Source organism: Marmota marmota, unplaced genomic scaffold (assembly GCF_001458135.2).
Source record: "Marmota marmota marmota unplaced genomic scaffold, marMar, whole genome shotgun sequence".
Taxonomy (NCBI): domain Eukaryota; kingdom Metazoa; phylum Chordata; class Mammalia; order Rodentia; family Sciuridae; genus Marmota; species Marmota marmota.
Window position 1 is genome coordinate 10,526,820 of NW_025999869.1, and position 13,520 is coordinate 10,540,339.

Genomic DNA, 13,520 nt, shown 5'->3' on the forward strand with positions numbered 1-13,520 from the left:
TTTTTTTTTTTTTTTTTTTTTTTTTTTAATATCTCACTAGATTTTTCCTGAGGCTGCTGTTATACAAAGTACCACAATCTGAATAGCTTAGAACAATACAAATGTATTCTTTTTCAGGTTTAGGGGCTGGAGGATTGAAATCAGGGTGTCAGCAAGGTTGGTTCCTTCTGGAGACTGGAATGGAACATCTGTCCCAAGTGTCTCTTTAGTGTCTGGAGGGAGTCAGCAACCCTTGGCACTAGGGCTTGCAGCAGCATTTGACTTCAACATCCACCTCTGTCTTTATATGGCCTTCTCTGTAGCTTGGCCTCTTTTTGCCTGCGTCTTTCTCCGTCTTCTCTTAGAATATCAAACACTGGATTTTAGAGTCCACCCTAATCATCTGAGGATGATTTCATCTTAGATGATTAATGAATTATATTTGCAAAGACCCCAATTCCAAATAAAATCACATTCTGATGTTCTAGGAGGACATACTTTTTGTGGGTGAGGGCAGGGGAAACATTATTTCAGCATACTATATGAATCCCATCGTATTTACAGTCAACAATGTATTTTTTAAATTAAGTTCTGACTCCATTAGTACCCTCTCATTTTCTTTATGGCACTAGACCTGGAATTACATATGGATTACTATACTGCCAAAGACCCATTAGTTCATCTATGAAATAACACCCACATTAACAGGTGTCAGTGGAAGAATCCCAACAGGAATCCCAGTCAATAGCCCAGTTTGGACTTTTCCAAAAACTGGCTAAGTAGATAAGCGAGTTGACTTCTTAATGTGTGTTACCAGGTAGATAAAATGAATTATCCAAGAAATAGAATACTTAGAATTCAATCCCATCTCCTCCCCTGAATAAGCTTAGACAAATTACCCAGCTGCCTTTTAGCTCAGGATTTTTGGTAAAATCAGAATAATACACTGCATGTGCCACTGCACCTGCCTGGTAAACCATCTTTTATTTGCTTGAACACTTCTACTGTGACTTGCCAACATATTTCCATGACAGTATTGAAAGGTGTAATCGTAAATTACAATTAGTATAAATCATTGAACCACTCATCTCACTGTTTCCAGATACCACTCAAGAATTTTTCATTTTATGAGATTATCATACCAAGCTAATAAGCAATCACTCCTATTTTACTTTTTTGACATTGTAAGATATGATGGGAAAACCCCAATTAGCCACTCCCAAAATTTTTAGGACAAAGAACAGAAATGTAACTTTATATGAGTTTACAAAGGCTTTCCTTTATCCACTTTTCTTGGGCCAAAAGATCATAAAAATCAAATGAAGAGGCAATTACCCCCATACAAAAAAGAATGTTAAACCAGTTTTTATCTTCATGTTTAGCAATAAGACATGTAAGCTTTCTTCCACAACACCCAGATCACATTTCCGCATCCTGGAGCCCTGTTGAAAAGCTTTAAGCTCATGGAAAATGCTAACATGAAACTATTGACCAATGGTCAAATGTGAGGAGTTCAGAGAAATTGACACGGGCTCTGGATGAGCCCTGGTATTCCTTGTATTTAGAATGTGTGGAAAAGAAATACCAATCACCTTGGAGAGAACTTCTCAGACCAACATTGTAACTTCCAAGTGACCAGATGTCAATAGAGTTAACTCTCTGAAATGGCTATAGAAATTCTGTGGTCTACAGAATGCTCAGATGCTGATCTTGCTGACAGCAAAATAATGTACTGTCACTAAGCCCTTGATAATTAGTCCCTGTAGAAGCTATTTCTCTGTAAAGATGGCAATCCAAAGTGTCAAATATAACAACTGTTGATGATAGGAGAGAAAAGGATACCATCACCAGTAATACACAAAGCAGGCCCCACTGACATTTCTTTCCCTTCTTTCTCCTATTCTAACCATGTGCAAACCTTACTCAATGTCTTCATTATTGAAAGAGATGTATTCAAAAATCTTCTAAAGCAAAAACCAATAAAATCATAAAATATCAATCAAAACAACTATGATATACCAAAGGGGTCTTCTTAAATTAATTTTCTTGTTTTAATTAAATGTGCATTCTAGACAAAGGCAAATAAATAACCAATAGCAATAATTCTAATCATCACAGATAACAGCTGGTAAAATTTTATAGTTTGCATATCAAAAATTATAATGATGGAAAATAAGATGATTATTAATCTTGCACCATATGCCTACAGTTCTCTTCAAGGCAAGATTTGTTATCAACATTTTACCCAACTGCACATCCTATGAGATTAGCCTTAAAAATTCCTCCTATACTTACAAACACTGAATTCACTCTTAAAATTTCCTAACCCTTGTTACCATGTTATTCATCTTATCAGAATATTTAGACTGGTTAGTAAAATTAGCTTACATAACCACAGTTTATTTTATGCAATAGCTAAAACCATATAACTTAGACTTGAAGTTCTTCATGTTTAAGGACTCTAGTTCAATAAAAATTAATTTGATACAACCGGATGTTTGTGATGGATGTGTATGTATGTGTGTGTTGATGTGTGTGTTGGTGTGTGTGTGAAGATGAACTATTTGGCATATGGGGCAAATTAGGCAAATATAATGTAATGTATTTAAGGGATTTAAAAACAATAAATGCATAGTCATATTTCCCAAGAAACAAAAAAAAATATTTAATCAAAGTAATTCCTCACATCCAGGTGCTGATAAGCTGTCAAAATGTCAAAGAGTGAAAATAATCAAAATATGGATTGGAAATGTAGTTCAGAGACAGCACACATGTTTAGCACCAAAAGTACATGTACAACACACAGAGATGAAAACACTTGACTGAAAATCTTGGTATCCGTATTTAAGGTCTTATAGGATTTTAGAAAATTTACAGTCATGCATTAGTGTCTGTGGAGGATTAGTGCCAGGATTCCCTGTGGATATCAACATCCATGAATGCTTAAGTCATTTGTACAAAATGATGTATTTGCATTTAGCCTATGCATATCCTTCCATATAGCTTAATTCATCTCTAGATGACTTATGTGATACGATGTCAACATTAGGTAAATAGCTGTTATACTACATTACTGAGGGAACAGTAACAAGCGTTTGTATATATTCAATATAGACATAAATCTTTTGCTAAATTCTTTTTGTGACTGGATAAATACATAGATCTGGAACAGCAGATACCAAAAGTTGACTATCTTACAATTCAAAATTTTTAGTGTATAATTCAAAGAGAAACTATATCAATCTTAACAATAACATCAAATAATACACCTCATAAAAATCAGTGGGTAAGAGATTTAGAATAATCAAGATCTTAGTTACAGCAGAACAACAAAGTTAGAACTTGAAATGGGGTGTAAAGTGGACATCTATTCTACCAGCAGACTAGGAGAAATGGGAATAACCAGACAGGGCAGAAGCACTCATAAATGTAACTGTACAAAATGAACAGACTTTTCCACATCAGGCAAAATTGCAAAGATCATGCATTTCTGAATTCGTTTTCTACTGCTATAAAACACATTGTCAAACTCGGAAGGTTGGAGCAAATTCATGTATTATCTCACAGCTCTATAGGTCAGAAGCTAGGAAAGCTCTGCTGGATTCTCAGCTGAGGGCTCCTGGGGAAGTCCACAGGGAAGAAATCACTTCCACACTCCTTCAGGTTATTGGTAGAACCCTGTTCATTGACATTTTTGGTCTTAGCTCTCCATGTTCGTGTGGAATACCAGCTAGAAGCTGCCCTGCCAATATAGGGCACCAGGCTTCTAACGTAACCCCCTCTTTAAAGGTGGGTTTATATGATAGAAGAAATAATTCTTATACTTGGAATATCTTACATCTGGAACATCCTCTTTTGCTGCTGGTTGGCAAAATTTTACTCTCTACTTTTAAAGGGCCATGTAATTAGGTTAGGTCCACCTGAATTATCCAGGATAATTTCTGTTACTTAAAGTCAATTTACTGGAAGGTTTAACTCCATTTTCAAAGCTCTTTGGTCATATAACATTTATAACCCTGATAGTTCCTCATATTCAGTCTTGAGGACCAAGGTAATAAATCTTAAAAGTTTTAAAATTCGGCCTAACACAGTTCCATAGTAACACTAACCAAATTTGCCTTACTGCCCTAATAATCCAAATTAATGGACAAAATAAGTGAAACAATGGTTTTCAAGACCCTGGGCATCAGACAGAATAGTGCAATGATCTCAAAGATATGTAACAAAACAAGCCAAAGAGTTGTTCCAATTTACAGCTTTGGAAGAGTTTCCAGGCCCTGGCTCAGGGTAGTGATCCCAGTCTCCAAGATGAACTCATGAAACCAAGTCCAAGGAGCCCCCACCAATAGGTTCCAAAAGACAGTATCAAGGAGGAGAGTGCTGCCCAGAGAGAAAATTCCAAAGATCCAGTAGGTTCCTCTCAAATATTTACCAGAGTTTTGATTATCCCAGGCATGTGAGAAAACTAATAGAGCCAAAGAAAAAATATCCAAAAGGTAAAAAACATTCAGTAACTACATAGTAACCAGAAAAGTCATATTTTCCCCAGCCTGTGAAAACATCACCACAATGAGACATCAGGTAATGTACTCAGAAGTATTCTTGCCTGAGTGTTTCTGAACAATCAGCTTACAACCCTGACAGCACTCCCAACACAAATCTTTAAACAAAACATAAAGAGACCAACCTATTTTCTGCATCCCAGATATAAAACTCATTATTAAGAGTACAAAGCACCTAGCACCAAGATAAAATTCATAATGTCTGATAGCCAATCCAGAATTAATAAGCACCAAGAAGCAGAGATATGTGATTCATAATGAGAAACTAATCCCCCCCAAAACACCTAATTTTTCAATATACTGATGACATTGCAGACCAAGTCGCAAGAGCTTTCAGAAAGCCAAAATTTCCCCTGATGTTCTGTATAAATCACCAGAAACTGACCAGATAGTATTTAGTATAGGAAAACTCTTTGATGGAGAATTTAGAAGAGCTATTTTAAGGAAACTCAACAGGCTTAAAAAAATAGAGAGAAATAATTCAATACTTTAACAGAGAAGTTTAACAGATAGAAGCAATATTATATATATATAAAAAAAGCAATCCTTGAGCTGAGAAATACACTAAGTGAAAATTTTAAAAAAATGTGATAGAAGGCATAAACATCAGGAAATATCAAATAGAATCAGTGAACATGAAACAGGATGTTTGAAAATACACAGGAGGAGGAGAAAAAAATGAAAAAAAAAGCCTATGGGAACTCTGGGACATCATGAAAAGAATAGCCAGGTTATTGAGGTTAAAGAGGGGCTTGAGAATGCCAACGAGAAGTAAACTTATTCCAAGAGAATGGCAGAAAACTCCCCAAACCCAAAGAATGCAATATCGTGGTTTAGAAAGGTCAAAGGTTACCAATCAGATTTGATTCAATCAAATGTGCCCCAAGTTATAATATAACAAACCTTTGAGAGTGAATGACAGAACATTCTCAAAACAGCAAGAGAAAAGAAACAACACAGTAGGGTGTCTAGTTTTCCTGACAACATATGTCTCAGGAGATACTTTACATGCTTGTAGAGAATGACAGTAGATTTTTATGGATTAAAGGAAGAAAACTGCCAAGAATACTGTGTCCAATCCTTCAAAAATGAAGAAGGGACAAAGACTTTCCAATATAAACAAAAACTTCAGCAGACCTGTTCTGTAGAAATGCTAAAGGGAATCCTAAATGCTAACATAAGTCGTTAACCTGAGTGAAGAAAACATAGGAAGATATAATACAAACTGTTGAGAATAACTATGAAAATTCAGAATGCTATAATGTTATAAACATGTCAAATAAGCTATTAATTAGTTGGAGACAAAAAAGTTAAATGTAATAACAAACGCATGAAGAGATAGGCAATTGTAGTATCATGAATGTCCCCACAAAGACCTTTGTGTTAAAGACTGGATCCCCAAACTATAGTGCTTTTGCAGTGGAATGGAGACATTAAAGAGATAGGGCCTAGTAGGAAAAAGGTCACTAGGGGGGTGCCCTTGAAGTAGACATTGGGACCTAGTACCTTCTCCTTGTTACCTGGTGCCACAAGCTGAACAGATTACTCTGCTACATGTTTCAGCCTTGCCACAGGTCCAAAAGCAACATGATCAACCAACTATGCATAAAAATCTCCAATCTGTTAACAAAAATATAATTTTCCTCCTTCTATTGCAGGTATTTTACCATTGGGACAGAAAAATTACTAACAGCAATACAGAAAGATATAAAATGACGTGTCAAAAATTCAACATATGGGAAGAATGCAGAACTAGTAATAGAATATCAGTATATTATTTCCTTGTATCTCTTTATAGTTTCTTATATTTGCGATGAAGTTAAGCTGCTACCATTTCAAAAAAGCTTATGATAATCAAAACATGTTGTCTGTATGCCTTGTGGTAACCACAAAAATACATAATATATAAACCAAAAATAATAAGCAAGAAATCAAAAAACACTACTAAATAAATCCCTTTACCACAAAAGAAGACTAGGAGAGAGAGAAGAAAGCTACTACAAGACAATAAGAAGTTGCAAAATGGCTCTAGTAAGACCTTTCCTACTGGTATTTACCTTCCAAGTAAGTGAATTAAATTTTCCAATTAAAAGTCAGAGTGGCTAAGTGGATAAATAAACAAAGCCCAACTGTATGCTGCTTACAAAAATATTATTTCACTTTCAAAGGCATGCATATACTGAAAATAATGAAATAAGATATTCCATGCAAATGTGGTTCAGAGAAAAGCAGGAAGAGCTATCTTAGATAAAATAGATTTTAAATCAAAAGCACTCAAAAAATATAAGGGTAATTATAAAATGATAAAGCAATCAATTTAACTTGAGGAAATAATTTAAAATACATATGCAAATATCAGAGCATTTAAATATATAAATCAAATATTAATAAACCCTAAAAGAGACAGATAATGTAATGATAGTAGAAAACCCCACCACTCCACTCTCAGCAATGGACATATCATCCAGACAAGGAAAAAAAAATTAAACAAAAGAAAGTTAAATTTCTTAGACCAAATGGACCCAAAATACATCCATAGAACATTGCATCCAAACATCTGCAGAATACATATTCATCCCATCAGCACATGGAACAATGACATTTTTCACAGAACTATTGAATTCTAAAATTCATATGAAAGCACAGAAGAACCCAAACACCCAAAGCAATCTTCATCTAGAAGAATGAAGTTGGAAGCATCCCAATACCCAATTTCAGTATATACTACAGAGACATAGTAACAAAAACAGCATAGTATTGGCATACATATAGACCTAGACCAACAAACAAATAGAGATGCTAGAAATAAACCCACACATGTACAGCCAACTTATTCTTGACAAAAATGCCAAGAAAACATATGTTAGAGAAGGGTAGCCTCTTCAATAAATTGTGGTGAAAAAACTGGAAATCCACATGCATAAGACTGAATCTTGACCCCTCTCATCCTTTGCAAAAATCAACTCAAGATAGATCAGACGCCTGAAACACAAAGTACTACAAGAAAAAGAGGGGGAAAAAAAATTGCACAGGTAATGTTTTTCTGGGTGAGACCTAAAAAGCACAGGAAATAAAAAGAAAAGTTGACGAATAGGACTGTATTTGCACAGCCAAGGAAGACCAACATGCAAAACAGAAAAAAAAAAAATCACCAAGTCTTCATGTGACAAAAGGTTAATATCCCGAAATGTGTTCACATTATGGTTTTTAGATATGAAGTGTTAACCAAAGATTCATATGTTGAAGACTTTGTACTTAATGCATTAACGTTTATATGTGGTACTTTTATGAAATCATTAGGGCATAAGGTCTCTAACTTTACCAGTCGATTAATCCATCTGATGAATTAATAACTTCAGTGGATTATTGGGGGTGGTAGAAACTGTAGAAGGTAGAGTATGGTAGGAAGAGGTAGGTAACTGGAGGTGTACCCTGAAATAACACATTTTGTCTGTGGACCACCCCCTAATTTTCTGATTTCTGGATATTGTTACTTGGATAGTGTACCTCTGCCACATCCTTCTACCAAGATGTTCTGCCTCAGCCCAGGCCAAAAGCAATGGAGTCCTCCAACCAAACTGAAACCTCTGAAGACCTGAGCCAAAATAAATCATACCTCCTCTAAGTTGTTTTTCTCAGGTATGTGTTACAGAAATGAAAAACTGACATAATAAGGAACAACACACACACACACACACACACACACACAACTAGTAATCCAATTTAAAAACAGACAAATGATCTGAATAGACACTTGTCAAAAGGAGAAGTATAAGGAACTAAGAGATATTTGAAATAATACTTAGTATCATTAGCCACCGCCACCAGGAAACACTAATCTAAACTACAAGAGATACGATCTCACCGCAGACAGAGTGCCTATTATATAATAACAACAAAAACTGCCTTTAAGGATGTGGAGAAAAAGGAATTTTTGGAACTTTCATGCACTGTTGATAGGACTGTCAATTAATACAGCTCTTCTGGTGAATAGTATAGAGGGTCCTCAAAAACTAAAAGTAGACCTACCACATGATCTAGGTATATCCAAAGGAAGTGAAATAAGCATACCATAGAGGTGTCTGCATGTCCATGTTTACTGCAGCACTATTCACAACAGCTAAGATACAGAATCAGTGTAAATGCCTCTCAACAGGTAGAATGTGGTATATGTACATAATGGAGTATTATTCAGTCCTAAATAAGGATGGAATCTTATCATTTAAGGCAAAAATGGAGGAACTGGAGGATATTATGCTAAATGAAATAAGCCCCCCCAAAAAAAGAATACAAAAGAAACCAACAAAAAAACCCACAATATGTCCTCTTTACATGGAAGCTAAAAAACATTGACCTGAAGGTAGAATAGTTATTACTAGATATAGGGAAGGGTGTATTGGGTGGGGTGCCAGAAAGGGTGATTGGATTTAATCTGTGCATGCTGTTAACATGTATGGAACTATCATACTGAACCCAATTAAAGTGCCCAATTAATATCTGCTAATAAATTTTTTAAAGTAGAGAAAAAAAGACATTTTAAGCAAAGGACCAAAAATAATATAAAGAGATTGCTAACCAGAAAAAACAATCAAGACAAGCAGGAAGACAATGATGCAATAACTTTACCCAAGAAAGAAAAGTTCCACCTAGAATTCTATACATAGTTTTAAAAAAGTTTTTGTTGTTGTTGTTGTTTTAAGAAACCCTTCCAAAATAAAGGCAAAGTAAAGACTTCAAGTATGCAGCAGTTGACCAGTAACTCTATTCAAGGAATTTTTTTTAAATTCTTTGGGCAGAAATATTGGTCAATAATACCAGTTAGAAATATGGACAAATCAATGAAAAATGCTAGAAATTATAACTATATAAATAACAAATTTCTTATTATTTTAATCTATATTAAAGTTGATTTGTATCTTAAATAACACTCCTCAATGCAGTGTGGAGCTTACAGCATACTTAAAAGTATGAAAACCATGGCAAAGGCAAGGAGAAAAGAAATAGAAGTACATTAATTGGGGGTTTTTTGTTTGTTTGTTTTAACTACTAGGGATGGAACCCAGAGGTGCTTAGCCACTGAGCCACATACCCAGGACTTTTTATATTTTTATTTTGATATAGGGTTTTCTAAGTTGCCTACTGCCTTGCTAAGTTGCTAAAACTGGCTTTGAACTTGCAAACCTCCTGCCTCAGCCTCCGGAGCCACTGGAATACAGGTGTGCACCACCACACCCAGCAGATGTACATTACTTTATGTTTCCTATGCAAAATGTGAAATGAAACTATCACTTGAGAATAGACTGCCAAATTCAAGATGTATATCATGTCTAAAGATGACCCCAAATAACAGAAAATTGTGCAATAAAAAATATGAAAAGATACCCTAGAGAATGAGAGAAAATACTGAAATTCATGTAATAAGGGACTTGCTTTCATAATGCCAAAAAAAAAAAAAAAACTGTTGTGAGTCAACAATCAAAAAGACTAAAACCCATTTTTTAAAGGAGGTAAACAATGTAAATGCCATTTATCCCAAAAGGAAAATGGCCAATGTATATTAAATGATAAAACCTTAAGTCACTAACACAAATTAAAACTGCAGTAAGGTACGTTATCATACAATGAGTGCCAGCCTCCCATTCTTTCTTTGGGAGGATATACAAATATTAGACTCATGATGCATTGCTTCCTGGAATGCAAAATGGTGTATCCACTACAGAAAACAATGAGACAGTTACTCAAAAACTAGTTAAATAACCCAGAAATTCCACTCCTTTGGAAAAAGAAATAAAAACATGTCCAAACAAAAACTTTCACATGAATGCCCATAGCAACCCAGTGAAAAGTTAAAATAACCTAACTTCCCATCAATGGATGAGCAGACACATAAAAATGGTATGTATGTGCAATGGCAAATTATTTGACCATAAAAATGAATAATTTATACATGCTGCAGTATGGAAACAATACTCTCAGTGAAATGATACAGTTATAAAATATCAAATACTCCATTATTCAACTGACATGAAATGCTCAGATCAAGCAAGTCTATAGACACAGAAAATGAATTAATGGTTGCTTAAAGCAAAGTCATAAAGATAATTCAGTAGAGAAAGGTTAGTCTTTTCTACAAATGATGCTTTACTGACTATGCCCCTGCCCAAAAAAAAAAAGGAAAAAACAAGCTTTAATCTATAATTTACACCCTATGTAAAATCATTGCAGAATGAATAATAAATCTAAATTTATGGGCTTTTTTTAGTTTTGTACTGGGAATTGAACTCGGGGGTGCTTTATCTCTGAGCTCCATACCAGTTTTGTTTTTTTTTTTTTTTTTTTTTTTTTTTTGAGATAAGGGTCTCACAAGGCTGGCCTCAAACTTGCAATTCTCCTGCCTCAGCCTCCTGAGTTGCAGAGATTATAGGCATGCACCACCACACCTGGCAGTAAATATAAATTTAATAATTTAAATTACAGAATACAAGCAACAATGAATGTTTGCAAGGAAAAAGGCACACTCATACATTGCTGGTGAGACTGCAAATTGGTACACCCACTATGGAAATCAATATGGAGATTCCTCAGAAAACTTAGAATGGAACAACCATTTGACCCAGTTTTCCCACTCCCTGGTTTGTACCCAAAGGACTTAAAACCAGCATACTACAGTGACAAAGCCACATCAATGTTTATAGCATCTCAATTCACAGTAACTAAACTATGGAACCAACCTAGCTCCCCTTCAACAGATGAATGAATGAAGTAAATTGGGGTATATACACAATGGAATATTGCTTAGCCTTAAAGAAGAATGAAATTATGGAATTTGCAGGTAAATGGGATGGAGCTAGAGAATATCATGCTAAATGAAATAAGCCAATCCTGAAAAACCAAAGGCCAAATGTTTTCTCTGATATGCAGATGCTAATTCACAATAAGGGTGAGGGACTAGGGAAGAATAGTTACTCTGGATTATGCAGAGTGAAGTAAAGGGAGGGAAGGGGGTGTGTGGGTAGGAAGGATAGTAGAATGATTACTACAAAATAAATACCCTATGTGCCTCCATTTATGTCTGATGTATAAAAATACATTATACTGCCATGTAGAACTAAAGCATCCATATTGTATTTTCTTGTTCTATGTAAAAAAAATTACAGAACTTAGAAAAACAAAAATTCTTTTTGATTGAAGTAGGCAAAACTTTGAGGAAATGTAAGTAAAAATCATAGAAAATAAACTAGAATTTATTTCATTTCATTTTGCCCCTTCAAAGACTTTTGAAAAAAAAACAGTCAGAATATAGAGGAAGCACCCATAGAATATGTCAGATAAAAGACTTGTAGCTAGAATGCATAACAAAAAATAATTATTTCAGTAGAGGCAACACACGAATTGATATTCGTAAGTATATTTAATAGGGGCTGGGGTTGTGGCTCAGTGGTATAGCACTCGCCTAGCACATGTGAAGCCCTGGATTTGATCCTCAACACCACATAAAAATTAAAAAATAAATAAGTATATTTAATAGCTGAATACATAAAAATTGTTCAACATCATTCCTTATCAGGAAAACAAATGAGATGTGACTACATTAGAATGGCTAATATTTAGGAGTGATTGTACCAAGTGTAGACAAGGATGTGGATCATTTGGAATCTTCATACAATGTTGTGAAAATATAAAATGGTACTGAATAGCTTACTAATACCTTACTAGATGATCTTGTCGCTGCACATTTAAATGTTTATGTAAGATAAATGAAATCATCTGTTCATATAAATGCATGTACATTTATTTGTACTAGCTAAAAACTGGAAAGAACCCAGATGTCCATCAACTGGTAAATGGATCAACTGTGGTATACCCATACAATGGAATACTACTTAGCAATACAAAGCAGTGAATGACTGTTAAATGCTATAACATGGATAAATCTCAAAACAACTGCCCTAAGTGAAAACAGACAGACAATAAAGTAAATACTGTATGTCCATTTACACAAAGTTACAAAAAATACATACCTACACTTACAACAGAGATTTGTCATTGCTAATATACTGACAGGTACATGGGAGGGATCATGCAGGGAAATGAAACTTGTCAATGATGGATATTTTCATTTACTTGATTGTGATGATGACTTCACTGATACATGTATTAGTCAAAATATATCCAATTTAACATCTTAAATGTGTGTATTTTCTGGGCAATTATACTTTAATAAGGCTCTTAAAATTTAAATCAAAAGCAAAGAGAAAAAATCTTATTAGGGAAAGTGAAGTTTTAAAAAAGAACTCATATCAACATCTGTGACTAAGTCAGTGTTAGATTAAAATGCAATAATATTAAATTTTAATTGAGTCTATTGTAAGATTATAGTCATTTATGTTTCTTAAATTACGCTATCAGAAAAATCTGCTTCATCCAATTAGGGATTCATAAATTCAATTATATTAATAAAAGATACACTTAAAAAATCAACATCTGGTTGTATAATCTAAAAATTATTTTATTATTGGCTTCTGATTATTAGTGTATATTTCAGAAATTTTATAGAAGCTTAGAAATTCAATTTAATTTATGTTCTTCATGTGTGAGTGCATTATATGAGGGGAATATCAAGTATAAGCACCAAACATTTTACAATACATACTATACTTTAAATAGCATAAGTAATTCAATTCACATGTTTAGAGTCAGCATTGAACATAAAATAATATTTGCTTGTACTGTTTACCTCATTCCCAAATTTTATGAGGACAGAGAAATGACTATATAGTACACAGGAAAGATTCCTGAAGGTAAAACAGTTATCTTATAAAATTGCCATATATTTGTTTCATATGTACTTTTTACATGGAATACTGCAGGGTAGATGCTACAGGGTATATTCATCTATGCAAAACGTGTTTTCTGCCCACAAGAAATTAACAATCTAATTGAGCACATAAGATTAACACATGAAAATGGACCAACAAT